At 38.5% G+C, this 25,387-nt stretch overlaps 1 protein-coding gene across 1 annotated transcript in view; it reads left to right on the forward strand.

The window, feature by feature from the left end:
- EMCN (endomucin) overlaps positions 1–14,214 on the forward strand; it is a 119,925-nt gene extending 105,711 nt beyond the window's left edge. Inside the window, exon 12 of the mRNA XM_038582027.1 lies at positions 13,977–14,214. The gene's annotated coding sequence lies outside the window, so the exon portion shown is untranslated. The remainder of the gene's footprint in view (positions 1–13,976) is intronic.
- The last annotated feature ends 11,173 nt before the right edge of the window (positions 14,215–25,387 follow it).

Here is a 25,387-nt window from a genome sequence, read left to right on the forward strand (position 1 = left end):
GAACCCGATTAATGAATAAGGTATTTTACTGAAGCCATCAAAGCCTCACACCCATAACATACAAACATTAGTCTAAATATTTCCAGATGGGGATCCCTGGATGGCTCAGCAGTTTAGCGCCTGCCTTCAGCCCAGTGTGTGATCCTGGAATCCTGGGATCGAGTCCCACATCAGGCTCCCTGCATGGGGCCTGCTTCTCCCTCTGCCTGTGTCTCTGCACACCCCCCCCACCATGAATAAATACATAAAATCTTTTAAAACATACATACATACATAAATATTTCCAGAAAATTCCCTTTGCTACTCAACCTAATATTAATGAATAACCAGCTATCACCCACATTGGATTCTCAACTCCACTCACCTGTGTCTCTCTCCTTAATTGTTTCAAAGGCCTGGATTTTTTTGATAACTCCCTCTACTCTTCCTCTATCTTAAAAAGGTTGGATTTTTAAAAAATTGATTAATCCAGGGTTAAGGGCAGCCCGGGTAGCTCAGCTGTTTAGCCCCACCTTTGTCCCAGGGCGTGATCATGGAGACCTGGGATCAAGTCCCATGTCAGGCTCCCTGCATGGAGCCTCCTTCTCCCTCTGCCTATGTCTCTGCCTCTCTCTTTCTCTGTGTCTCTCATGAATAATAAATAAAATCTTTAAAAAAAAATCCAGGGTCAAGCTCTATAGATAACTGGATCTGTCCTTAGAAGGACAGATCTGCCTGCTTCTTTTATTCCAAGGTGATGGACAACCATAATAACCAATTACAATCTGTACTTTCCTATTACAGACATGAGGAGGCAGGTTTCCACTATTCTCTAGAAGACATTGCAAAGTTTCATGTAGGCAAAAATTCCCATAAAAGTGCAAGCTCTAATGGCTTAAGTGCATCTTGTACTGTTTTGAGCACATGATACATAAAGTGCCTCTTGGAATAATAGAAGCTCATACTTCTTTCTCTCTCCTAGCATGACTTTTAAGTCAACAAGGAGAAAGAATGCCCAAAGACCCTTTGAGGGAAAGCAAACCTCACTCCTGCATTCTGCTACGAATACACTTTATCTGATCATAATAACTTAAGATATGCTCATAGGTTTTCAATTTTGGAATTATTCAGTAGATAAGATTTATTTATTTTTCTTCTTTTTTCAAATATTTTATTTATTTATTCATGAGAGACACACACACAGAAGCAGAGACACAAGCAGAGGGAGAGGGAGTAGCAGGCTCTATGCAGGGAGTCTGACGTGGGACTCAATCCCGGGTCTCCAGGATCACACCCTGGGCTGAAAGCAGCACTAAACCGCTGAGCCACCCGGGCTGCCCTAGAATTTAAGATTGAACTCAAGCTTAGAAGATACAAAATCATGGCAAGGTTAAAAGAAGTTACGGGATGAGAGAAAGAGGAGAGGTGAGAGATGCAGTAGGGAAACTAATGCCTATATTTTACACAAGGGGAAACCCAGAGACACTGTTGAAGTTAATGGAGAAAATAATGGGTTTAATTGTATTATTTAAGGTTAAAAAGAGAAGCAATAAAAGCATTAAAGAGTGATACAGATTATTTAACTTGGGAGGTAGTGTTAGTGAGTTAAATTCCCTTTTACTCATAGCAAGGGGTCAATTAGCCACTATCTACAGAAAAAGATGTAAGTTTATTATTTACAATTATAATAATGAGCCCCAGCAGAACTGAAAACAGAAATATTTAAGGTCATTATCTCTAGCTAGAATCTGGGGTAGAGAGTAAATATAAATCTTAGGTTAGGCTCTGTGAGAGCTTTACCAAATAAATACTACATATATTTTTTTCTCCTTCAAAAAACATAACAAAGCAAATATACGTATAATTTTACTGCCTCTATAGTAAAAGGTAACAAAACCATACCTTATATATGTAATAATGGTTTACAAAAAATTTTACTGAAATTACCATTCCATTTGCCACAACAACCTTGTAGATAAGTTGGGCAGTTATTGTTAATTTTCTCCTTCTTGTAGATATGAAAAACACACTGTTGGCTCCCAGCAAGATAACTTATTACTGGAGAATGCAGTCTGTAAGTGGCCAAGAAGCCTTTGGCTTTAACCCAGGTCTTCAGACATTCAGTTCAAAGCCATTTCCATCAGGGAATCTGGCATTTTTTTGCTTTCCTTATACCTGAAAAATTAGATGGCTTACCAACTTTCCTGGAATTACCAAAAAATTGTCATTATGTTAACAAGAAGTCATTCAGTCACCAAAAACTTAAGAGCAAATTATTTTTTCAACATATTAGCTTCATGAGAAAAAAACTTTAAAGGAATTTAATAGGTACATATTTGGTGACACATAATCATAATCAGAATGTTTTGAGCTAATTGAATTATTAAAGCTTACACATTCACTGACACCTAAGCAAATTACATCACTAGATGCACAATCCTATGACAATTTTTGTAAAGTTTAAGCAATGTTATTCAACAGAAATATGTAAGCCACATAAGTAATTAAATTTTTCCTGGTAGTCACATCAAGAACTAGAAGGAAACAGACAAAATTAATTACTTTAACATACATGTTATATATATATATAAACTACAAAAGAAACACATTCTTTTTTTTTTTAAATGAAGTCTTTGAAATTTGGTGTACATTTTACAATTAAACAACGTATCTCAGTTCAGATTCACCACATTTCAAATGCTCGATAACCAATGTGTTTAATGGCTACAGACTAGGTCCAAATGGTGTAGGGATCCCAATATTGGGATTTAGTAACTCCAATACCCAAAACTGAAAAGGGGAATAGGAAGATAGAGCAATACTTTAAAATCAAGAGTTCAGAGCCAGTCCTTAGTGATGAAACCAAATGTTTGTCAAACTATCCAATTAATTCTTCAAAATAAAGTGTTGCCTGTACCATCTTTATAAAGAAAACTATCTTAAATTATACATCAGTTGCCCTGCTAAACATTCCCACTGTAGTTTTCTTCTTGCAAAATATTACCACCAGGTTTTTATTTTTTAAAAAATATTTTATTTATTTATTCATGAGAGACACAAAGAGAGAGAGGCAGAGACACAACAAGAGGGAGAAGCAGGTTCCATGCAGGGATCCTGACTGGGACTCCATCCTGGGTCTCCAGAATCTGGCCCTGGGCTGAAGGCGGCGCTAAACCACTGAGCCACCCGGGCTGCCCTACCACCAGGTTTTTAAATTTAATATCCTACACATAAACTCAGCAGGTATTTGTGCTTGGTATCCGCAGTGAGGTTATTATTAAGAATATAGTTAAGGATGTGGTAGGACTATTTTACCAATCCCTCATCATGCTGCAGATTTGTAGAGAGGAACCATCTGTGACTGATGGGGTCATTGCTCTCTCTCTCTCTCTCTCTCTCTCTCTCTTGTCATTGCTCTCTTGATCATACACTATTAATGCTGTCTTGAGGCTATTTTCTGATAAAATTGCTCACAAAGGGGAAATAAGCTTATGAAAAGAAAAAAAATTGGCAATGATGTGAAAATCAAGCTTAGGTTTTAAAATCCCCAATCCACAGCATATATTTAGATAGTTACCAGGTGACTGGATGGCATCTGCTAGAGCAACCGTTCTTTGTTAAATTAATAAGTTCTACTCTTGTAAATAGGAAGTACAGTAAAGATAGCTACACATATTAGCTGAACATTATCCATCACAAAATATACACATACTCACAAAGCACACCAACTACATTAAAACTGAAATATATTTGTAAATACAATATAATTGGAAAATATTAAGCAATCTCATCAAAGAGATCCATTTATTCAATACTTTGGCATACATTTGCATATAAATTTATTTTAATAGGCTTGTCGGGATATATTTCTATCAAAGCACCTTTACTATTATGAAATAATTATCATCTGATCTTGAAAATTTGAAAATCAAAACCACCCCTTCTAAACCAAGTGCCACAAAATTCTCTGGTTATGACCCAGTACCTGGGACAGCCTGCAATAATTCTTATGTAGATATAAAATACCCTCCATCCATCTAGTTGACAATGCTGATCAGTATCTTACCCATTCATTCACTCACTCACTCACTCACTCACTCACTCATTTATGTGTAATGTATTTAATTGTTTGTATCTGCCTTGAATCTGTGACTCTTTTGTCATGGTACATGTACAATTAGGCAACCAAAAATCATTTTGAATTGTATGTTTCCGATCTTCTTCCACTTGTATTTCTCAACACTTGAGGGAGATTTCTTGGCCACCGCAACATATTCTGAAAACTCTCTTCTCTGTCCCATCCGTTGTATTCATAAAATACACTTACTTTCTCAAATTTCCTCTAAAGCTTTTCTGAGTAATTTTTCTGCATGCCTGAAGACTTCCTTCCATCTCTCCTTCTTATCTTAATTCCCTATTACAAAATCCCAAAGAACAAAAGAACCATCCTAGCAAAGGCAAAAACCTCCAAAGAAGTAGAACAAAGGGGAATAAATGAAATGGCAAGGCCTCTAACCTCTTTTTTAAATGGGAAAAATAGGAGCATTCATTTTTTTAAAGATTTAGTCAGATGCTCAACCAACTGAGTCACTCAGGTGCCCCAAAATAGGGACATTCATAAATCAGTTACTTTTTGTCCCATTACACATCCACTCAATAAATAATTAGCAACTAGAAATAGTGCCAAGAAGCAAAAATGAGATAAAGATCCATGCTTAAGGGGCTTCAGCCTAATGTTATATATATATATATATATATATATATATATATATGGAGAAGATGATTGTTATTAAAATAGCCCATTTAAATTTTATTAGTATCTGGACAAAGGCAATTACTGCAAAGAAGAAGATGGGAAAATTGACAGCATTCTATAATGTAAGATATGAAAATAAGCAAAGGAGATGCAACCTAGATGATTCCCAGGTGGGTGGCTCCCTTCTATGACTAGTTGAATAGTGGTATCAGTTGAAGAAGCATAGACGTGGGAGTGAATCTAGTAAGTTTAATTTTGAAGAAGCAGAGTTGGCAATATCTATTTATACATATGTATATCTATCCACATGGAGATGCAGTAGGAATTAGAAGCTTGACTCTCAGGAGAGATATCTCCCTGGAAATATAAACTGAGACATCATCAGCACATGTGTGATGATTGAACGGAGTGAATACACTATCCCAGGGAGAGTTCACACAGTGAGAATAAAACAGTGAAAAGTGCCAACATTTAAAGGATGGGCAGAAGGAAAATCAAGATTGAACAGCCATGGGTGACAAGCCAAGAGAGAGAAGTGTCACAGAGGCAGATGGAGGTGAGCATCACTAGAATACTCAATTCCTAAGTCAAGCATGAGAGTTCCATTCCAACCAATAAATGATATTTATTTGACAGTAACTCTACTCCAGGTTCTCCTCAGATAAATGCCAAAGCCAGTTCTGAGCATTTGTGAATGGATCATTTTAAGCACCTGATATGTTGGAGAAATAACATAATAGGCATTTTATCTAGGCATTTCCCTTAGATTCTAAAGCCTGCATTAAGAAAGTTAATCCCTGCATTACTACCATTAGGAAGTAATATTCCTGAATCCATCTCATTTTCCTGCAGAAATGCCTTCTTTGAGTGATTCTTTGTTGTTATCTCCTCAAACTTTGTAGATAATAGATACACAAAACTCCATTTTGAAAGATACAGATGTGTGTTTGTGTTCTCTGTGAAATTCTAATTGAAAGCATTGCCAGATATGTTGCCCCAGAGCCTTTATATAAAGACTGACACAATGGATGCCTTTCTGAATTTGTGTCAATGAAGTTTGTTTCTGCTGATGAGCTGATATTATTTCCCTTATAGAACAATATGAAACCAACCTATCTTCCATTTTGCCAAAGTTATCAGGAAACTCAGAATCAAGTCAGTACATTAACCCATTAATTTAACGCCTGGTAACAAAAAGATTTACCTTGATATTTCTGTCTCTTTGTTTAAATGTTTAAAGAAAACTTAAATACTTCTTAGATAAAAAAGCAGCTCTGATAACCAACCCCCATCTCTGCTCCAACAGAACTAAGGGACCATTCTGCAGTGGCTCCTAGTGGTTGTTATGATGCAGTGCATGTGTTTCTTGAAAGAATTCCAGACATGAATTACATTAGGAAAAAATTCTGAAGATTATCATATCCTTGGTCCCTCTCACTGTGTACAGTGGCAAATAACTACTAACTAGGTTAATGATGAATCTCTATCAGCCTTGAGAGAACTATCTCAGCACCATAAGTAGTCCTTTTGGGCTGGCAAGTAATTTGCATAACTAAAAGATATGTAAAACAGTGCAATTTTTTATATCTCCACCCACAGGATATTTGAACACCTATACAAATAAAATTTCAAGAGCATACTTGAAAATACTATATTTCCTAATTTAAATATAAAAGTTATTTTAAAATTACGTGTGTGTGTGTGTGTGTGTGTGAGAGAGATCATCATTTAAAACGTTGAGATGTCATGGCAGTGGATGCCACTGCTAAATAAGAGTATGAAAAAATAAAGTTTTAGAAAGCCTAGATCATGCCAAAGGGCACATGCAGGGGATGCAGTAAATGAAGCCAACATTGGTAGGGGTAGAATTTGATTTTGAATAAAATGGGAAAGGAATAAAATACAATGATGTGGTTTAAATAAGTTTCTAGAGATGAAGCCTGCATTTTGAATAAGAGTGAATGCCCATTCTTTATGATTTTAATACCATAATACTCATATCCTGCTTGCCTGGACTTACTCTTCTTCTATATCCCTTACTAAGAGTTTTCAATTTATATTTACTATTTAAGTTTATATATCCCCTGAATACACCACTCTTCTGACATCTGCTCAGAGTCCTTGAAAATCTGTGGTAATGCTTCCCCAGCAATTTTCCTGGTAGTTCATTTTGTTATACTCTCCAAGCATTCTTAGTTTATACTTTAATTTCTGTACTTTTCCTCTCTTGGATTTCATCCAGTGTTTAAAGCCATGACTCCAAGAGATGCCAAACAAATCCTGGCTGAGTGAAGCAGCAACATGGCTCAAACTCTAGGTCAAGCGTGCTTATGACCACATACATACATACATACATACATACATACATCTCTTTCTATAAGTGCACAATAGTTCTCTAGATATTTTCTCTTCTAACCTATCCAATACTATTTTAAATCTATTTCCTTGAAGGAAGCTTTACCCAATTATATAACTCAAATCCACATGCAGTTCTCACAGCTCTGTACTCACATATCTTACGTAGTCATTATCACTCAGCTTATGGTCTACACCCTTCTGAATCTAGTACCATCCATGCATTCTAGGGAAAATTATCCTCAGTGATCCATAAATAACTGCATTTTCAAAACCCTTCCAGTTATCCTTTGCCCCTTTTTTTCAATCACATTTAACTATATATAATTCCCTGACTGTTCTAGACTCTGGATATTACTACATTACCCAGAAATGCTCTTCCTCTTAGATCTTCATCCTTCAGAACTCTTAGCCTTCATGATTTACTCTAAAGACCCCCGAGCATAACCCAAATGTCACTCCATCTGTATCTCATTGCACATTTTACGTTACTCTTTTATATTTCACATATGTGCTAATTACTATTAATATAAAAATATATTTGCACATTGAACTTGTGCTCTTCATATTTATATAGTCATCCCCAAATCCCTAGCTGAAAATAATTCTACCTTGGCATAGTGCCAACCTAAATAGGCACTCTACATTTTTGTGAAAAAAATATTGATCTCAATACAATTTCTTACATATCAAAAATTCCATATCGTTATTAGCTTCTGTTATTTTTTTGAAGATTGTATTTATTTATTTATTTATTTATTTATTTATTTATTTATTTATTTAGCTTCTGTTATATACCCACATTAGTAAGTAGGAAAAAAATGGCACTAGAATTTAATGAAACCAAACTTAATAGTGAAGCTTTGCTTAAAAATTTCTTCTAGCCAATTGTCCTAATAATCCAGTAATGTAACAATGAGACATTCATCCATTTATGAAATGAATTATTTTTGAGCACTTAAGGTATTCCAGACACTGTGAATGTATCAGAAGCAAAATGACAAACCCGACTGGGGTTTCTTGTAAGTGGCAACTTAGAAGTCACTGAAAAGGATGAAAATTTTTACAATTGCCTAAAACTAGAATTAAAATGATGAAATGGGACTGGGAAATACAACTATCACCCCACATGTATTTTGCTTCCCTTCTGAAAAAAAAGCAGATCTGTTGTTCTGCAAAAGTTATTTAATGGAAAGAAAAATATCTTTTTATTTCCTCACTGTCCCACTCAGAAGAAGGATATGAACCAACCAAAACATCGAGTGTGAATCCTGCCACTGTGTGAATTCTATTTTTCTGAGTCAGACAAGATGATATTGTCAAGCTTCTCCTTCCCCCAGGACATCAACCCCTCTTTCTATATCCATGTAGAAAATACAACACTCAGAAAATAACTGGCCAGAAAGTCGGAACAGGTCTTAAGCACAGGCATGAAAAGAGCCAGAGAAGTAGTATATTCTGAGTACTACCCTTTTTCATCTAGTGCACTGATTCAATTCATTACAAAAGAAAGCTGGGATGGGGGAGTTCAAGAAGGGATATCATATGTTGAACTTCAGTAAGATTGCATTGGGTAAAAAGGGTATCAAACTCCAGAAATGGAAATGTGCACAGAAATGGACTATGTGCAACAATTTGGCCTTCTCTCATCATGCACATAAAATGGAATCAACAAAGCAAATAATCAAGTGGCTGGAGAGTGAGATCAAAGGCAACCCATATACTGTATTTGTCTATAAACACCAGGTGTAGATCTATTCCCTTCAAGGAAGAGGCAACAAGCAAGTTAAAGATATCAAACGCAGGACAAGAGAACAGAGTATAATGATGAAGACACAGAAGATCATAAAGCTGATCTACCATAAGAATCAGGGACAAGCTGGAAAAGAACGTAATCTCTATATCACAGAGAAACCCACCTGACAGCACAGGTTAAAAGGCCATGGCAGCACGTAAAAGCAAGTATTCTGAGGATTCCAAGGGAACCAAATACACTAGAAGGATTCACATTTTCTTTTGAGGCAGTAAAGAGTAGGAAAGAAAAAAAGATGGAAAGGACAAACAAAATATGAAGAAAAGTTTTATTAGGAATACAGAAGATGTATTATTTTAATTAGAAGAGAAAACTCCATACAATTAGGCACTAATAAATTTTAAAATCTTGATGAAATGTATGACTTTATAGAGAAATATACGTAGCTCAGACTTACTCAAGAGGAAATAAAAACCTGAAACTGCCAAGGATATAATTTTCTTCTCTTGTGTATACTGTCCTCTTGCAATAAGAGGCTAAAACAGGTGCAACTTCACTTCAAGGAAAAAATGTCTCATCCTACTCCCTAGCCTAACAGACCAGAGTTCTCTAATGGCATTCCACACCAAGCCATATTTCACCAACATGTGTTGTAGACTTGCTTTTGGCTCATATCTTCCTTGAGTGCCTCAGGATGAAGAGGATTGTGGTTTGCGGGAGGATTTAGTTTCTCCTGTGTCTCGGACTATACTAATATCCCAATCTTGCTGTAAGTTACTGAGGACTTTCTAGTGGACTCCTCCTTTGTAATTATCTTTCTGAATCCCCTGTTCTCAATCCTCATTAAGATGTATTAGTTTCCTAGGGCCTAGGGCTGCCATAACAAGATACCACAAATAGGGAGTCTTACACAATAGAAATTTCTTTCATAGTTCTGAAGGCTGGGAGTCCAAGATCAAGATGCTGGCAGGGTTGGCTTCCATTGAGTCCCTGCTCCTTGGCTTGCAATTGTCTTCTTGCCACATCCTATATATCTCTTTCTGTACATCCCAATTTTTTGTTATAAAGACATAAGTCAGATTGGACTAGGTCTGCTTAGCAGCCTCATTTAATCATAATTACCTCTTTAAAGACCTCATATCCAAATATAGTTACATTCTGAGGTACTAGGGATTAGGGCTTCAAGGTACGGATTTTGAGAGGACACAATCAGCCCGATGTATTATAGATGAACATAGCATGAGTTTAGGTTTCCCAGCTGCTTAGCCTATGACCTTACACTGGAGTATCTGCTCCATGTGCTCTTTATATTTGTCTACCTGTGACTATGAAAAAGTTGCTTCTTACTTCTATGGATATCAATTTTTTTCTTTTATAAAATAAAGATTTGACTGGATAATATTTATAGTGTCCTAAAGCCTTACCAGAATCAAGACCCTAAGTCATTGTATATAAATTCAGTCAGATATCACAAAGAAAGGGTAAGATGCTGAAGAAAAAAAGTATGAAATCTCAAAAGAAAGAGATACCCAAGTTTCTTCCACAAAAGTGAAAGCCCCATCTCTCTTCTTGCCCTGCCCTAGAGAGGCGGGAAGCAAGAGAAAAAGGAGAGTGCATCATGCCACACTCCTGCCTTGACTTCTAAAGCTCTCAAGGAAGCCTGTGTATAGGCAATCAGATGAGGACTTCTCATTTTTCACACACATATTGAGCACAAGATGTTATTGTTATTTACCTGCCTATTTACATAAATATATTCAGACCTTCTTACATGTATTTATACAGTTTACAGTATTTATTTTGCAAATACTATGTTTGTTGTTTGTTTGTTTCACTTTTAACATCTCTGAAAATAGGATGCATCCTCAAATCACTTTGGCCAGCTGCAGTTATGGTGGAGCTGTCATTGCCAGGGCATGTGTATATAAATAAACTGTAAAAAAATAATAAATCTCACAATAATGTGAATATGCTTTATGTCACTGAACTGTCCACTTTAAAATAGTTAAGATACTAAATTTTACATCATGTATACTTTCCCACAATAAAAAATACAATAAATAATTGAGAAGACTCAGATTCTATAATGAAGACATTTATGAAATGTACTAAACAATTTATTTCACTCTCTTCATATGTGTACAAGAGTAACATGATAAAAACCTATGTCTAAATTAGACTAAATAACATCTTCTCGTAAATATAGAATAAAAATGATCAATTATTTAAAAAGCTTTATGTCATAGTTAATTGGAAGTTTTTTATTCTCTAGAGGTATACGAAATGCTGATGTGTCTGACAATCGATACATCTTAAATTCAATTAGATACACTATTTAATGAGGTCCTACTATATGTCATGCACTGTAGTAAGAACTGAGAACATAGAGTGAAAATGGATCCTGCCCTTAGTACATGTAGTTATTAAAAAATATAGTAAGAAAAATAATTAAATGAAAGATGGTGCTTAAGAGGGGAACATATATACTCTTGGGCCATATCTCAGTAGGCTCTAATCGTATCTGGGCCATCATAGACACCGTCTTTGGAGAAATGTTATCTTAGCTAAGAGAAGATGAAAAGCAGTTAACCAAGAGTGAAGAAAGAATGACCCCCACTGAAAGGAATGGCTTTCGCACAGGCCTGAACCTAAGGATAAGCATGGCTAACTGATAAAACTCAGAAAGTCCAGCATAAGTGAAGGAGAGAAAAGGGGAGGAGACAGAAAGAAAGCCAGAGGGGAGGCCAGGGTGCATGGTGGCACAAGCCCCTTGTCTTCCCAGGTTACCAAGGCTGAGTGTTGATAGTCCTAGTGGCAGGTTGAGGGAGCTGTGCACAGCCCTTACTCAAGTAGGTTGTAGGAATTTCCTCTGGGTCTTTTTTAGCAAGCCACCTGTGATGTTTCACAAGTTCCCCTCACATGCAAAGGTGCTTTGTGTTGCATGAACTCTGTCTTAATTTAGCAGTTTGAAAAGCCTGCTGCGCAATTGATGCATTAAAATTCCAACACTTAAGGAGGTCCTAGTATGTTTATACATCGGTCTATTTTGAGGCCACTGTCTTTTCGGTCAACCTACTGCTCTTTAGTAGTCTAATGCCTGAACAAGATGCTTCTCTAGAAAAAGCAATGTCCTTAAAATATAGTTGGAATTTTTTTTTCAGCCAAGCAGATTAATCTTTGAATAATATGGGTTATCTAAGAAATTTTAAATATTATACACATTATCCTCCATGTTAACCATTTACACTTGTATACAATTCAATGTTAGTCTGATTGATGTACTTGCATAGATTTTGCCTCCACATATGAAGACAATACAACAAAAGTAAAAGCAACCATAATAATGTGGATGGTTGATTTTGCCCAACAGCTTGACTGGGCCATGGAGTACCTACGTATTTGGTTAAACACTGTCATAGTCTATTTGGGCTGCTATGACAAAAGTACCATAAAGTGAATGACTTATAAACAACAGATATTTATTTCTCACAGTTCTGGAGGCTGGAAATCCAAGATCAAGGCATCGGCAGATTCAGTGTCTGTTGAAGACCTGCTTCCTATATGGCCATCTTATTGCTATAAACTCATATGGTGGAAGGACAAGGGATCTCTTTCTCCGCAGTCTCTTTTATAAGGACACTAATCCCATCTACAAGGATTTCACCCTCATGACCTAATCACTTCCCAAAAGTCCCCACCCCCTAAATCATCATCTTAGGGTTTAGAAATTTAACATATGAATTTTGAGGAATATAAACATTAGTTTTGAGTGTGTCTGCATGAGTGTTTCTGGAGGAAATTCACATATAAATTGATAAACAGAGCAAAGCAGATCACTCTGCCCAGTATGAGTGGTGCTCATTGAAGCCTGAATAGAAAAAGAGGCTGAGTAAGGAGTGTTTTCTGCTTGACTGCCTTTGAGCTGGGACATAAATCTTCTGCCTTTAGACCCAGACACAGATTATAATCTACACTATTAACTCTCTGGGTTCTCCAGCTTGCTGACTGCAGATACTGGACTTCTCAGTCTTTATAGTTGTATAAGGCAACTCCTTATAGTAAATATGTATACATAATCTACACATATGTAGATACACATATATACACATACAGACATATATATATTGTTTGTTCTGTTTTGGGGGGAACCAAGGCTACTTCAAAAGCTACCAGAATAGAGCCCTTCATAAGTTCCAGGCCTTGTATTAAGGTATTTACATTAAGTCCAATCAGCCTCGTAAGCAGCTATAACATAAGTACTATTACTATTCTCTATTTTGAAGTTAAATAGAAAATGAAGCTTAGAAAGATCAGGTCAGCTAATGTATTCAGCTTCCTGAAAGCAACATGGTATATTTATCTATTTTACAAACACTGATGTGGTACATATACCAAACATGGTTCTGAATGTTCTGCGAACAGTGCTCACTTAATCCTCCCAGTAACCCTGTGGGGCAGACACAGGAAAGCTGAGTAATTTATCATGCAAGGCATGAGAATGGAAATTCAAACCCTGATCATCTGGCTCTAGAATCCTGAGCCTAGTCACTTGTCTCAGCCATCGGAAGCCAGACTAGCCAGCAATTTCCATTCTGTGAATTGTCAGCGTTATCCCCTTGGTTGGATCATTTCATCAGAATTAAACCCTGAGACTAAATTTTCTAATCTGTAAAATAGCAAATACAGATGATGCTGTGAAAATCAAATGAGATGATACACGTTTCATCATTATTGTAGTAGTCATTGCAGTCATTCTCAGTCCATCACTTTGTAACAATTATTGTTATTTCTAATGATTTATATTTGTTATATGCTATGTTAACACTAGTTTGAAGATTAACCTTCACCTCTCTAGAAGCGTTGTTAAAAGTATTGCACACTGGGATGCCTGGGTGGCTCAGTGGTTGAGCATCTGCCTTCGGCTGAGGGTGTGATCCTGGGATCCTGGGATGGAGTCCTGCATCTGGCTCCTCGCAGGGAGCCTGCTTCTCTCTCTGCCTATGTCTCTGCCTCTCACTGTGTGTCTCTTATGAATAAATAAATAAAAATCTAAAAAAAAAAGTATTGCACACTGTCATCCTCTTAAGAGGCTCTGTGTAAATGAAGCTTTATCACCTATTGCTTATTTTGCAGCCTTGGCTCTGCCTGAGTCCTCAGCAAAAACAAAGAAGAAAGGAAGGACCAAGGATCAGGGTGAAATGCCAAAAGACAGAGAGATGGCTTGGAAATCCATTCTGAGTTGAAGATCTCTTTCAGGAGGTAGAGCCAAGGTTTACGTTGCCACCACCCCACATCCAAGAACAGAGACCATTATCTTCCAGTCTGTCTTGGGGTTTGAAACTAGTGCCAAATACAATCCAAATGGACTCAGTGCTGCTGTCTAAATTTTATCTTTGAGAATGGTACAATCCAAGTAGACTACCCAAGCAGAGCCATAAATGAAACAACAGTAAGCATGTAAACATTAATCACAAAATATCCATGTTCACCACCAATTAAGCATATCAGGGAGGTAAAAATCTTCCCATCTCACCTATAACTGTAGAATACTTGGCTTTATGATTGACTGACTTCCTACCTGAGTTTGTTCTCAGCCCTGGGATGTTTTATCAGCTCTGCTTCCTTTTCTCCAACTCCTATGCCTCTAGGAAAACTTTGGGGTATTTTTCCAGCTAAAGTCAAATCCTCAGTTGGCTGAATACACTTTTTTTTTCTTTCTCATCAGCTCCCACTCCAAAATGCTTTAATCCAAAAAAAAAATGTGAGTTGCCATGGTGACTCCTATTGTAGTTGCTAGAAGCTTTTATAAGATGCAGTCATCCTCTTATTATATTTCAGTTTTTAAGATTTCTACCAACAACAACAACAAAATAAAGCTTCATTTGCTAGAATAGGAAGTGGAGTGCTTAGCAATTTGCATGCAAAATGAAAGAGAGCTGGGGAACAGGTATCACAGGGCCCTCACAAGACCCCCAGGGAAGAGAGCCTTCAAAGCTGACTGCAGAACGAGGCATTTCCAAAGGAGCAGATGCCAGTACAGAACACAGATCCTCCTGTTTTTCCTAGCTTAAAAGATCTTCTCAATTTCCAGAGGTCTAAATAAATGACTCAGTAAGTCAGCCAAAGGAAATCTCTGATGTGTACTTGAAAGACCAGGGGTCCGCAAACTATGGCCCACAGGCCAAATATGCTCTGCCACCTGTTTTTTAAATAAACACAGGCACATAGACACGTCCATTCCTCTATGTGTGGCCTACGGTGACTCTCACACTACAGTAGCAGAGTTGAGTAGCTGCCCCGGAGACCTTATCACTTGTAAGCATAAAACATTTACTATATTGCCCTTTACAACAAAGTTGGCCGATCCCTGCTCCAGGGCCTGGAAGCGGTAGAAGAGTTAAGGGAGAGGGAGAATGGCCAAAGCATATTTTGGAATCCCAAGGCAGAAAATCAATGGGCATCCAAACACCTTGTTTACATCCAGACTTCGGGCCTTAAGACATGGGACAAGGCCGACTTCCCTGCTGTGTTTGCTCAGGTCCTCTGAGGAGCCTTTGCCAAGAGAGTGTTAGACCACAAGAGATCTGCTGGGGAACAAGACAACCCTGTGAGGGCAGAGCTGGGTGCGCTGGAGGAAACAGGGGAAGGCTTCGGGGTGGCCTGCAGGTGTGACTCCAGCAGAAGGAGAGGGAAAGGAAGGAGGGTTGGGAGGCAGAGTGTCAGGCTGCAACCCAGCCAGGCCTGCAGAGTCTGCGGCCAAAGTCAGCGGCGAGGAGTCCCGGCCCGGCGGCAATGGGCTTTCCCTCAAGCGGAGCGTCGGCGTGGCCCTCACCCCACTCCACCCACGCCCCCAAAGTTGACTTACATGCAACCTGCTCGGGACTGTTGAGATGCTGAGGTGCGTGCAAGGCGCCACGCTGAGGGCTGTGCGGGGAGGAAGAGGACAAAGGATACAAAATTCACTGAGAAGTGAAAAGTGGGGTGAGGGTAACCTTGGCATTGCTGACCAGGGAACAGTGATCTCTGACTTTGCCCTGCGATTGCTGGTTAGGCTCTCAGAACCCACATAAACCTGGAACAAGTCCCCTCCTGACTTTGTTCCGAGCCCTCTGGCTACACGGCCCGCAGCCCCGCAGCAGAAAGTGTCCTTGGTGGGCTGGTTCTCAAGTCCCTGCAGAGGAGGAGCTGGCACCCAACGCAGAGCAGATATTCCGCACCACAGGTGGGAAGGACGGCTGACTGCCCTGAGTTGCCCCCTATTATTCCCGCTTTACAATGGAAACAGGCAGGATGAAAGAAGAGAGATCAGAAAGGTGAATTCACATATTATTTCACACAGTGCAAAGGTTTGCATCCTTTCTTTCTCTGTCCAACCTCCTTGTGTTAAAATCTGACTGAGGAGTCACTATGACCACTAACTGATAAATAAGTAATAAAGCCCAAGATCACTCCCAGAGTACAGAAACGTTGTTAAATAAATATGTAAATGGATTGGGGTTGGTACCTCTCCTGTCCTATGTGTTTTCTCTCTGCTCAAGCAACCTGGAAGGATGACCTGGAATCTCAAAAACCTGTTTGGCTATTGCCTTAAAAAGCGGAATTCTTCTAGAATGGCACTTTAGTTTCAGAATTAAACGACATCTTTCTTCCATGAAGGAAAATCAACAGGTCAGCCTTCTTCTTCCATTGTTTTGTTTGTTGGTGTTTGTTTGTTTTTTTTAAGATTTTATTTATTTATTTGAGAGAGAGAGAGTGAGTATGAATAGAAGAAGGAGAAGCAGATTCCCTGCTGAGCAGGGAGCCAGAAGTGGGGCTCTATTTCAGGACCCTGGGATTATGACCTGAGCAGAAGGCAGATGCATAACCAACTGAGCCCACCCAGGTGCCCCCCCCCCATTGTTTTCTTACTGATACTTTAAAGATAAAACCAACAGATCCAGAAATTTGTTCATCTGGAACTGACGTCACCATTCACGTGCCCTTATTCCTCACTGCCATTTATTTTTTTTTAAGATTTTATTTATCTATTCATGAGAGACACACAGAGAGAAACAGAGACATAGGCAGAAGGAGAAGCAGGCTCCTTGCAGGGGGCCTGATGCAGAAATTGATCCTCAAACCCTGGGATCATGACCTGAGAAGAAGGCAGACGCTCAACTGCTAAACCACCTAGGCGTCCCTCCTCACTGCCATTTAACAAAGCACTGCCACGCTTGTGCAATTCTAATTGGTATTAGAAAGGACGTAGAAAAAGGACAAATAACTTTCTGCTGCTCCCCAAAAGTTAAAAGCCGGTAGCTTTTATGATTTTCTCTCCTTAGTAATGACTTTCTTAATGACAGCTTGCTGGTAGAAATTCTCACTAATATTACAGAAAGACAGACACCTGAATGTCCAAACTTTCATTTATCAACCATTATACAAAAAAGCAGCAAGAACTATATTAATAAACATCATCTTTGCAGATATATTTTTAAGGTCAATCATTCATAACTTATGTAAGACCCAGAACTTCCTGATGATAGTAATTTTGTAAAAATGCATTCTGAAGTTGAGCCTCCCACGATCTCACCACCCACGGCACCCATTCCAGGAAGAGCAAGGGTGTGGAATTCAAATTTACTGAAGATTAATCAAATATGAATAATTTTAAAGGATCATAATTAAAATTAATAAATGATTACAGCTGTCAATATATAAAGAACTCTATCCTTAAGACATTTGTTCTTTCTTCAGTCTTTATTATACATCTGTGCACACACACACATATATATGTATATAGAGAGAGAAATTTATAGATGTTGATATCAATAATAAAGTTATTGATTAAAGAAAAATCAATAGACATTTCCTCTGTGCTGAAACCTGCTTCATTTGAGGTCAGTGGTTTCCAAACATTTTAGTGCCACATGCCTTTTAATTATTTTTCTTCTATGTATCCCATGATTTGAAAATAGTCCATCAAATGACTAGACTTAATTAAAATAGAAATTCATGTTTTCCATTTCTATTCATCAAAGAACATGTAAGTGTTCAGCAGAGCTTCCACATACTTTACACTAGTCACCTCATCACCATCAGTTGATATAATTTTAGCTTGAAGACAAGAGACATGGTTTCAGCCAGCAGCTAGAGCAGCTTTATTAGATATAAAGTTTCCATAAGGTTGTTTTAAAAAATAATGAACATTACCCGCAGGTCTCTGTTGCTAACTTCACAAATACTCGAAGACCTAGGACACTGTTGAGAAATGTTGCTCCAAGACAACAGAGTTCTTTCTCTACCTTTTCCCCATCCCAGTATTTGGGAGATACAACCCACTCTTATAAGTAACTATTGATCACAGTGGCAGAGTCTATCCATGCTGCCCCCGAGACAAGAATGTGCTAGAATCTCTAGGAGAAAATGGGGCCTGTTGAGAGGAGAGAGTGTGTTGACAGTGTCACGGGTGACTCTGATTCAACCTTCATTTCATCTCGTTAGTTGAAAATGACTGCTGGAAGTTATATAATTCCTGAAAAGAAAGGGAGTTTATTCAGTTATGAAACTTAAACCCTTTTCTATGAACCTGAGATGTGGCTGGATTACTAGGGAAATTCTCGTGATCTGAAAACTTTTCATTACTTTCCCCAAACTTGGAACAGGCAAGTCATATCATCAGTCACTCCCAGAGTCCAATCACTCTGAGAATACAGTGCTGCTCTAGAACTCCTAAACACTGAGTCTGGTGGGTGACATTGATGACATTATGAGCACTCAAATATTACCCAACCTTCTTTAAAAAATACAGGAAGGGGGGCTTTCGGGGACCGTGGCCAAGTTTCACCAAGTTTCCTCCGTATGCTCCTTTCATTCCAGCTCCTGGGTGGCCTTTTGCTTTGGAGGAAGATACTTTGAATTTCAGATGCTAAGATAAATCAGCATGAGGATACACACTGTATGTAGGAGGCAAAGCTTATTGTCCCTTTCCCTGTGATTATGAAAATGCCTCCCACACTCCCAAACTGAACATTCCAAATGAAACAATAAACCTAAAATCCACCAATCTATTTTGGAAATGGTAGTCTTAGATGTGCACGCAGTCGATTTTTGCTGAACTTTGATAATCTGCCAGTATCTTCATCATATTTTCCAGGGAGCTTGTTATTAGCTGTACTCAAAGCACATGGACACCTTGGATACATTAGAGTAATCCCCATAGCTTTATCTTTCAAAAGATTTTTGAGCCAGAGCTTTGGCTAATTTTATTTTCCAGTGGAAGTCCACCCCTGCCAAGGATTCAAAATTGGAAGCATTCCCAAAACCAAGCTTATTTACTTTCAATACGTTATCTTCCTCCTTAAAGTATTGCCCAACATAAGAGTTGTGCAGTATTTAAGCTTGTAGCTTATGAAGTTAGCTTCAGGTAATCAATAATTTGTATTTATGGAGATAAGAAAGATAGAGCTTAGAAGAAGCTAAAGACATAAAGAGAAGGTAGCGTAAACAACTGATTTCCAAACTGAACAGGTAGGTAAGTTATATCTAGCTAACAAAACAGCTAGAGCCTAGATCCACCAGACTTGATTTTTTAAAATCGGAATTCCCTGCATAGACAACATAATAATGCATAAATGTGCTAGAATAATAGACTCACTCAACAAAATACACAGGGTATTGAAGCTTCATTACTCTGAGACTCTATATTTCACACATGAAGGAACTAAGGCACTGAATGGTTAAATGTATATTTCAGGTCACACCAGACCCCAGGCCTTTAGGGTTTAATTTCTTGCCATCACAATACCTAATTCCATTTGATGATCCAAAAATGCATTTGATTCTTTATCGAAAAAGACAGGAGTGGAATGAGAAGCAGTGATTCTGACTGTGGAGGCCACCGAAGAACATAGCAAGTAATGATGTAGGAGAGACGAAGTGTTTATCGTAGGCGCTGTGGTCATGATCCTGCGGTGCCACGTTAAACTCCTTAGTTGGAAAACTTCTTGAACTAAAGCTCATGAGAATAAAATATTGATTATTTTTTCTCAATAGAAAACTGACTGCACGTGTTACATATGAAATAAAAATTAGCTAGTCTGCATCTGCTTGCTTGCTATTCCTCCACTTTGGAAATACAAAATTGAGAAGAGTTTTCTTCAAAATTAGACATTTTCAATGCAATGTAAAGTTCTCTACATGGTTACATTTTAGAGATACAGTAAAATCCTAATAAGTTTATCTCATTTATTGACATGTGACATAAATAAACTTAATTCCAATGTCAGTACAATTGTTTCTGAACTTCTGATGATCCTCTAATGATGATGCCTCATTAAAATATAGGAAGAATAGGGGCACCTGGGTGGCTCAGTCATTTAAACCACAGACTTTTGGTTTCAGCTCAGGTCATGACCTCAGGGTTGTAGGATTGTAGGGTTGAGTGCCACGTTGCCCCACATTGCTCCACATCAGGCCGCATGTTGGCTCTATGCTATATGAGGAGTCTGTTTGAAATTCTTTCCCCCTCCTTCTCTCTACCCCTCTGCTCCTTCCCCTGTGTTCTCTTTCTTTCTAAAATAAATCAATAAGTAAAATCTCAGGACTCCTGGGTGGCTCAGTGGTTGAGAGTCTGCCTTCAGCTCAGGACATGATCCCAAGGTCCCGAGATGGAGTCCTGCACTGGGGTCCCTGTGGGGAGCCTGCTTCTCCCTCTGCCTATGTCTCTGCCTCTCTCTGTATCTCTCATGAATAAATAAATAAAATCTTTTTTTAAATATATAAATAAAATCTTTAAAAATATATATGAAGAATAAACTTCTGGCACTTATGACATTGTATGGAAATTGAATTATATTAGAATATATCCCCTATGAGTTCCCTGAGAACTGTAACAATATCTTATTCACAGAATCTAACATTGAAACTCAACAACATCAGATTCCTGTAATACTTAGTACAACGATTTTTATTCAATTGAACTGAATATAATTTTTTTCTAAATGCAGAGGATTGAATATAGATTAGATGTTTGCATTTCAGAACAGAAATTATCAGAAAAGTGGGGCACCTGGGTGGCTTAGTCAGTTAAACATCTGCCTTGGGCCCAGGTCATGATCCCAGGGTTCTAGGGTCGAGCCCCACATCAGGCTCTCTGCTCTGTGAGGAGCCTGCTTCTCCTCCCTCTGCCTGACATTCCCCTTGCTTGTGCTCTCTCTCTCTGTCAAATAAATAAATAAAATCTAAAAAATAAATAAATAAAAGAAATTATCAGAAAAGTAAATCAAAAGGGGATCCATCGCTATTTCCTGAGTGCAGTGATGGCTCATGTGGAAGAGTTAACTGCCCACCCCCCACATTACCAGAGTATAGAGATGACATTGAAAGTGGCTTCACAATCACAGAATACATATCCCAGCCTTCACTGCAGGTGGATGGGAACATATGACTAATCCTCATTGGATTATGACATCAGTGAGAAATCACTTCCCTCGTGTTAAGCTAGACTACAAAATATCACTGTGCCTACCAATTCTTTTTGTAAAACTCCACACACAAACATCATTTTCTCCTGGATACACTGACCTGGTAGGGTTAACAACCTGTCACTCAGAGTTGCAATACTGCTTTTGAAGTACTGTATTTATGCAACAGGATTTGCACTTTTGGCTGAATCCATTATCAAAGTGACTCTGTTGACTTTTTTGCTGGTGGCAGATCTTGGAAATGTTTACCCAAATCTTTATGAAAACATCATTATTTTTCTCTCCAGTCAAATAAAGGTAGCTATCCTTTGACTTTCCTCCCTTCCTCCCCCTTCATTCTCCTTGTGTTATCTCCTTCTCTTTAGATTCTTTAAATACCTAAAGTTTTTTTCTAACCAAAAAGCTTAACCTTTCACTGAATTTTTACAATAATAAAATTAGCACTTTTAAAATTTTTTATCGTAAATTTATTTTTTATTGGTGTTCAATTTGCCAACATATAAAATAACACCCAGTGATCATACCGTCAAGTGCCCACTAAGCGCCCGACACCCAGTCACCCCCACGCCCCGCCCAGCTCCCCTCCCACAACCCCTAGCTCGTTTCCCAGAGGTAGGAGTCTTTCATGTTCTGTCTCCCTTTCTGACATTTCCCAGTCATTTTTTCTCCTTTCCCCTTTATTCTCTTTTACTATTTTTTATATTCTCCAAATGAATGAGACCATATAATGTTTGTCCTTCTCCGATTGACTTATTTCACTCAGCATAATACCCTCCAGTTCCATCCACGTCGAAGCAAATGGTGGGTATTTGTTGTTCTAATGGCTGAGGAATATTCCATTGTATACATAGACCACATCTTCTTTATCCATTCATCTTTCGATGGACACCAAGGCTCCTTCCACAGTTTGGCTACTGTGGACATTGCTGCTATAAACATCGGGGTGCAGGTGTCCAGGCGTTTAATTGCATCTGTATCTTTGGGGTAAATCCCCAGCAGTGCAATTGCTGGGTCGTAGGGCAGGTCTATTTTTGACTCTTTGAGGAACCTCCACACAGTTTTCCAGAGTGGCTGCACCAGGTCACATTCCCACCAACAGTGCAGGAGGGTTCTCCTTTCTCCACATCCTCTCCAACATTTGTGGTTTCCTGCCGTGTTAATTTTCCCCATTCTCACTGGTGTGAGGTGGTATCTCATTGTGGTTTTGATTTGTATTTCCCTGATGACCAGAGATGCGGAGCATCTTCTCATGTGCTTGTTGGCCATGTCTATGTCTTCCTCTGTGAGATTTCTTTCTTTTTAATAATAAATTTATTTTTTATTGGTGTTCAAGTTGCCAACATACAGAATAACACCCAGTGCTCATCCCGTCAAGTGCCCCCCTCAGTGCCCGTCACCCATTCACCCCTACCCCCCGCCCTCCTCCCCTTCCACCACCCCTAGTTCATTTCCCAGAGTTAGGAATCTTCATGTTCTGTCTCCCTTTCTGATTAAAATTAGTACTTTTTCTATGCCTGATAAATTGCTGACAAATTGAAGGAGTAGGTATTAGCTTGGATGTTATTTATGATTATGTCGCATTTGCCACTGCATGTAAAACATAGGGACTTCAGACCTGTCAGTGACATCAACCATTAGAAAATATTACTGTGGTGCTGATCCTTTAATGAGACAGTAAATAGGCTGCCTTTGGAAACTAGAGTAACTCTTTGATGTTATAAAGATGTACAAATCAAATTTCCTTTGTACGTATTCAGCACAAGTTCAGATTTATGCCTTTAATAAAGCACAGCAGCGATCTGGTTGCATATCTGAGAACCGCCAATGTGCAGTAGAATTTTCCCTGTGGGTGCCATTTGCCTGCAAGCCATAAGAATAGAAGGCTACATGGTCCCAATGGAGTGAAAACATTTTCCAAACTCCTGCTGGTAAGTCAACACTGAAATGGACTTCTAATGAGGAACAGGGCACTTAAAAACTCTGGGATCATTTACAGACCATTTCTATCTGCAAACATTTGTTGTTGGCTAAGTGCTATCCTACTTCAAGAAATGTTAATATCTGGGACACCTGGGTGGCTCAGTGGTTGAGCGTCTGCCTTCAGCTCAGGTCGTGATCCCCCGGGTTCTGGGATCGAGTCTCACATGGCTCCCCTCAGGAAGCCTGCTTCTCCCTCTGCCTATGTCTCTGCCTCTCTCTCTCTCTCTCTGTGTCTCTCATGAATAAACAAAATCTTTTTTAAAAAAGGAATGTTAATATCTTTACTCTTTGAATGAAATTGAATGAAATTTGGCTCCTTTCAGAATTCTGGAATTCTATCTGGCAAAAAGTTCCCACCTAGCCTGCTAATCAACGAACTGTGCCTAGAACCTACATCTGAAGTACTACTAGTGAGTTCTAAGACCCCTAACTTCTCAAGGTAGATTGTAGGCTCCTTTGTGATTTCGGTAAGAGTGTTTTTCTAGCTCTTTCTCTCATACTGCCGTGCTTCCCCACCATCACTCACTTGAACATATGTATGCATGCACACACCGTCTACTCCCCAATCATATGAGCTGTTGATACTTACTGCGAATATTCTTTTCTAAATTTAAATTCAATAAATTAACATATAATGTACTGTTGGTTTCAGAGGTAGAGGCCAGTGACTCATCAGGCTTATATATAATACCCAGTGCTCACTACATCACATGCCCTCCTTAATACTCATCACCCAATTACCCCATCCCCCCCCCATTCCCTCCCTTCCAGTGACCCTTAGTTTGTTTCCTATGATTAGGAGTCTGTTTTGTCTCCCTCTCTGATTTCATCGTGTCTTATTTTTTCCTTTCTTCACCTCTGATCTTCTTTTGTTTCTTCAGTTCCACATATGAATGAGATCGTATGATAATTGTCTTTCCCTGATTGACTTATTTCCCTTAGCTTAATACCCTCTAGTTCCATGCACGTTGTTGCAAAAGGCAAGGTTTCATTCTTTTCAATGGCTGAATAGTATTCCATTGTATATATCTACCACCTCTTCTTTTTTTTTTTTTTTTTCTATTTTTTTTCTACCACCTCTTCTATCCATTCATCTGTTGATGGGCATCTGGACTCTTTTCATAGTTTGGCATATATTCTTATACACACCTATTTTAATTCTCAGCTTGAATATCATTTCTTCCAGAAAGCCTTCTCTCATAGGTTAAACTCCCTGAGAAGAATGATACAGAGATTATCCCACCAAGGGATTTTGAGGGTACTCTTAAGATCCATATCTGTGTGAATAAAAAGAAGAAAACATTTGGACAGAAATATAGCTATGAAATCTCAAGAGAAACCTGAGCTGACCGCAGGGGAAATTTTGAAGCTGACCCATAAGTATTGTCCCAAACTGGGGAACAGAGTGCCCAAAGAAGGAAGCATAGCCATGAGTGAGGCGCACTCATCAGTCAAGACAGCATATGAACGAGGCCTGGAGCTGCAGGCCTTCTGGCAGGAGGACTCTCAGCAACTGAGGGGATCAGTGATTCCCTCTGGAATGATGATCAGGCAATACATCCAGCATTTACCACAGCCTACCTCTTGGTCCACTCGGATGCACTTCTTTGTAAAACCTGAGAATACTTTCTATCAAAATTCACAAGATGCAACAAAACCACTGAGTAGAGAGAAATGTATAGCTTTAAATAAAGGAACCAGGAATCCCTCACAAGAAATGAAAATAAAGTGATTTCAAAGAAAGAGAAGATATTAACAAAATGGAAAACAAACACACAATAGAGAGGGTCACAAGGTCAAAAGTAACTGGAAAGACTATTAAAATTAATAGGCTGATAAAGAGAGAAATGTAGCCAGTCATGAAAATGCATGACATCATTATAGATTCTACAGACAAAAATTTTTAATATGTATGAAATAATTTTTAAGACATTTTAATGTTAAATGAATCAGGTCAGTAATGTAAAACTTTCTACCATGAAAACTCCAGGTCCAGATTGTTCCACTGCTGAGCTCTACTAAACATTTAAGGAAAGATAATTCTAATTGTACACAAGCTCCTCCAAAGAGTTGAAAAAGTGTTTCTAATTCTCCACTGAT

This window comes from Canis lupus, chromosome 32, assembly GCF_011100685.1.
Source record: "Canis lupus familiaris isolate Mischka breed German Shepherd chromosome 32, alternate assembly UU_Cfam_GSD_1.0, whole genome shotgun sequence".
NCBI classification, from domain to species: domain Eukaryota; kingdom Metazoa; phylum Chordata; class Mammalia; order Carnivora; family Canidae; genus Canis; species Canis lupus.